This window comes from Rhipicephalus sanguineus, chromosome 6 (genome assembly GCF_013339695.2).
Source record: "Rhipicephalus sanguineus isolate Rsan-2018 chromosome 6, BIME_Rsan_1.4, whole genome shotgun sequence".
Classification (NCBI taxonomy): domain Eukaryota; kingdom Metazoa; phylum Arthropoda; class Arachnida; order Ixodida; family Ixodidae; genus Rhipicephalus; species Rhipicephalus sanguineus.
The window spans coordinates 71,649,841-71,654,901 of NC_051181.1; positions in this window are offsets into that span (position 1 = coordinate 71,649,841).

Sequence of the window (5,061 nt, forward strand, 5' to 3'; positions counted from 1 at the left end):
AAGATTGGGTGAAAATGAAACTTTGTCTTTCAACGTGGCTTTTTGGGCTAACGCCCAGAGGGACCTGGCATGAGCCTATGGTTTCACCTTTGACGGGACTGGCAGGCCTAGACCCAACGAAACATCGTGGGCCTTCTGGGCGGCCTGTAGTTGTGAATGTCCTGGACTCTTGAGGGCGAGTTCCCTGGAGCCCTCGGTTTGAAGTGCAGAGGCCTTTAAAGCTGGGCACAGCCAGAGCATGTGTTCAAAAGTGAAAACCTTCGTGACCGCAATTTCGGCGTTCCTGTGAGGCCCTGATCTATTCAGTGCATTAAGCGAGGAGTAGGGTAGGGCCTAGTCTGTAGCAATCTGACCGTAGAAGCCTGCGCCCTGCTAAGCTTGGGATGAGTCTGGGGGAAGGTTCTTCGGCTAAGCTTACAATGAGTGGTAATCCCATATTATGTATGGAGCGGCTCTTTTCCAAGATCTATGGGAGTTCCTGCAGCCCCATGTTCAGCTGCGCAGTTCGTGAGGTCACGCGCCGACCAATGAGCGGCCTCATTCGGGTTAATCCCATTCGGTCCAGTGATGTCCCTTAAGTTGGCAGAGAACCATGAAATGTGGTGATATCCCTGCTTTTTAGTTCTGATAACGAAGTCCTGATCCCGGAGGATCTTACTTGTCTCCGCTACCATTACGGATGAAAAACAACAACTATATAGCTAGACAGCAGCCTGCTAAATCTCCAGCAGAGGCAAACTTGCCTGCTGAAACACCGGAGTAAAGCGAGGCCAGAGTAGCACGTTATAGAGAAGCTTACAAAGCGCGAAAGCGTGCGAGAATCGAAGCTGCTGCAGCCGGCGCCTGTGCTCACAGACATTGCGAAACCAAGCCACACATACCTTTCGTTCATGGTAAGTAGGTTTAAAAGAGTTAAACCCCAACCCTTTTGTATGTGCCGCGACGCGTTCAGTATTCTTCACTGTTTTTTTTTTTTTATTTATGACTCGGTGCGATATTAGAGCTTCACGCCTATAGGGAAGAGAAGAGACATTAGCGGATACCACTGCTGGTAACCAAATATTTCTTTTAATTACAGCCACGACAGGAAAAGAAAGGGCCATACTTGCGGTGATATATATATATATATATATATATATATATATATATATATATATATATATATATATATATATATATATATATATATATATATATATATATATGTGTGTGTGTGTGTGTGTGTGTGTGGTGTGTGTGTGTGTGTGTGTGTGTGTGTGTGTGTGTGTGTGTGTGTGTGTGTGTGTGTATATATAACGTAGTTGGGCCGATAACATGAGGAGAAATTAGGTGTGTGTCACAGCGTGATCAAGAAAGTTTCAACACATAAGAATGAGTAGGGGGCATACCCAGAAGTCGAAACAGATAATACGGGGCACACACTGATATTCTGGTGGGGGTGATCAAGCTCGACAGTGTAGACCAGCTTGCACTACTCTGGTGCTCACACATTTCAGTGACGCACAGTTGTCGAAAATAAAGGAATAACTCTCAAGTTGAACCTTTTCTGGATTCCCTCGCAAGAAACTTTTGAGCTCATTCACCGTATAATACTACGCATTTAAACACGGAAACTGCCAGATTGAGTCTGCTTATAAACATGAAGTTACGGTACTCATGGAAAAGCGCACACCCCTTACCTCAGAACACCCAGAGGGGTTCTCACGTTTGCCCATTGTTTGCTCCCGGGTCCGTGGCGATTATGTTCATACTGTTCACTGCCCTCAGCGCTACTGCCCACTTGGGGAACGCTCTTGAAAGTCCTTTGAAAACATAAAAACAGATAATAAAATGGAGGAAAAAATACGATATCCATTGCAAAGGGAAACGTAAACAACGGTTCTATTGTATCGAGGCCACTGTGGTGCCCGTGCTCTTAGAAACAGTATACGCTGTGCGGAGTAATAACGTGACCATGAGCACTGTAGTCATAGAGATGTTTAATATCTGGTATATACCACCACGCTACATAAATCAAGGTATTTGGGGTTTTCTCAGTAGTCTTTCTTATCTCGAAGCCACGCACACATATACAGGGTGTTTCAGCTAGCTTGAGCCAAGTATTAAAAAAAAAACATATGAGCTATATATATACGCGTGTTGAATTGGCCCATATACATACAGTACGTCATATTTTTCCCAATCCGCCAAGCTGGGTAATAGCAAATATTTTAATTAACTTCTAAAGCAGTTGCTCTAGCTAAAAAAGTTTAATGGAAAAGTTGTAGCGCTTGTTCAGAAACGTTTGATTGTTTCATCTGTGTTAAATTAACTGCGCCGTTTAATTTTTTTCCAGCCTTTCTCTAAAGTGCGCTAAATAAAAAGAAATGTTTGGCGCAAGCTAGCTGAAACATCCTAAATGTATTGTCACGGGGAGTGTTCATTCGCAAGTCGCCGGTTAGCACTGGTCACACTAAACCGCACAGGGCGCACAGGTTTTCAGGCTACCAATGCAGCTGGAGACTCCGCCCCACATCAATGTCCTCGTATTCTTCATACATTCAGTAGCAACCAGTCACATTGCCCCTGCTGTTAAGGCACCGTCGTGTACTTGATGTAGTTAAAATGGCGCGTCACAGTTGTGAGGTTTCACACGAGATGCATACATGATGTCATTTCGGGGTAAGGCTGTCGGTGTGTTCGCTGTCATTGAAAATATCGTGTAGGCGACAGATGTCACCGGGCTCAGGACTCGACAGGGCCCAACGCATCGCAATAGGAGGACGGAAACAGGACGATATGGGAGTCACGGTATGGCGAGAGAGCCTGATATAAAAAAAATTACTCCATCTCCCGCTAAAGGGGACCATGAGGCGATGCGAAGCAGCGTTCCGGCATGTCAAGCCCGCATTTCAGAAGGGGAGTGGAGAGGGGGAAGGGAAGTGGAAAGCGGGAGCGGAGAGGAGGTGTGTGGAGAGCGTATGCGCATGCGCAGTACGGGTGGTCACGCAGCACACCTCCACCACCACCACCGGATTGAACTCCGCCATAAGATGCCTCACATCTAAAATCGGCATCCCTATGTCGACGATCATAAAGGGACTATTTTGAAGTATCTGGGAAGACAAGAGCTGAATGCGGGCTTCTGCACGTGCGATGAGCGCACGCTTGATGACATAATGCGAGTATGAAGTTGTGGACGCTAGGTTAGACCGCAGCGAGGTGTCTAATGTTATTGAGGGACTGCGGCCAAAGAAATGTTAAAACGTTCAGTGGCCGGTAGTCTCATGACGTCATGAGTTGTTGGTGAAGGTGACGAGCCACAGAGCTGTGTTAGTCCCGATCGCTGTGTTAGTCAGAAATGTGCACGAAAATTATATCGGTCATTGTGCGGCTAAGGCGTTCGGTAAGCCCGTCAATCTGTTGAAGAAAAGCAGTGGCAAAATGGTAACGAGTATCCCAAGATCGGAGAAAGAACCACGCGGGACAGGAAGCAGTGATCGCGGTCTGTGATTACGTGATTTATGATGGTGAACAGATCAAATGACAAGGAACGGTTGAAGAGAGGTGCAATGAAGTTTATCCGCATACGATCAGAAAATGTGTACAGTAAAGCACAAAAGACAGGAAGAAAGGCATGGCTGATCCCTCCGTCATAGGAATCGGTATAATACGAAAGTGAAATGTCTCTTCACAGAAGAAGTTGATTGTTTACTGTGCTTTGATATATCAGAGCTTGTACAGTTTCTGGTGGCGTTTGGCAGATGTAGCACCGCTTGATGTGGACGCACCCACGTTGACGCCTAGTGGCACATCTCAATCCCGACGACTAACGCCCATGATCATGATTTAACTGTCGTGGTAGCTGAAGTTATTGTTAGCTGAGTTGGACAGCATATCCTGTATCCCGCGCAGATGGCATCAACAAATATATAAAACTCACAGGATTCCTTATGAATTCGCCTAAGACGACCCGAAGGGGAAAGCCATCTTCTTTTTCTTCTCAATCGATGCATTAATCCTTCCCAGCCCACCTGCGAAAACTTTATTCGCTAACTTGGTTTTTGCACTGCCTCCATGATCGGACGCATTGCTTCTGCGCCTCCCGTGGTTTTGCTCTGCCTCCGGGAACGGCCTACCTTTGTCGAAGCGCCAATGTCTTGTGATAAAGTCATCATGTGATCATATGAACGCCTCATATTATGACGTCATCACGGGATTATTTTTTGCATCACTCGTGTTCACGCCATCGACGTGGGACGCCGGCGGTTAATTTTCGCATTTGAGGAGACATCTAAGGCTTTCGCCTTAATAAACATTGGCACACGATATGCATTCCTGCAAAACGTCGTCACTTAAGGAGAGAAATGCCAAGGTGTGTGCTCCCCAGTAATAGGGTAACCAATGTCTGTGCTCATGCATACACTACCACACAGAGCGCTTCACAACGCGTGAAGCAAAGGTTTGTAGCTGGAGCCGAGAACGCGCAAAGGCCTTTTGCATCACGCTGGCACGTGTCTCGGTCCATCAATGCGCGACATTCACACGTCGACATCTTTGCCTTTCTGCGGCGCTTATTGCAGCAGTTTTATTAGTCCGTGCTATCGCATTCGAAGCAGTAGGCGGCGGAAAAACACCGTTGGTACATGTGGAAGTTGCATGATGCGAAATGCAAATGACATACGTCTAGGGCGCTTTCTCGATATATACCAGCGCGGCCAGCGTTACTTCGCTGACATTGAGGTGCTTCAACTGCGTCGTCGAAGTACTTCACTTCGACGCAGTACTTCACTTTACCGCTGCCAGGCGGCGCCCCGCCCCACCAACCAAGAGCACCGTGCGAGATAGATTGTGTGAAAGATATAAGGCGCGTTTGTGGGGCTTCGTAAATGTGCGTTGGTAGCGAAGCGGTTAAGGCCCGACCACACGTACGCGTTGCAGCGCGTCAACGCGTTACTTTTTGACGCTTCGCCGCGCCCTCTCCCTATAGGGAGAGAGGGCGCGCGGCTACGCGAAGCTGCGGGCCCTCTCTCCCCATAGGGAGAGGGCGCGGCGAAGCGTCAAAAAGTCACGCGTTGACGC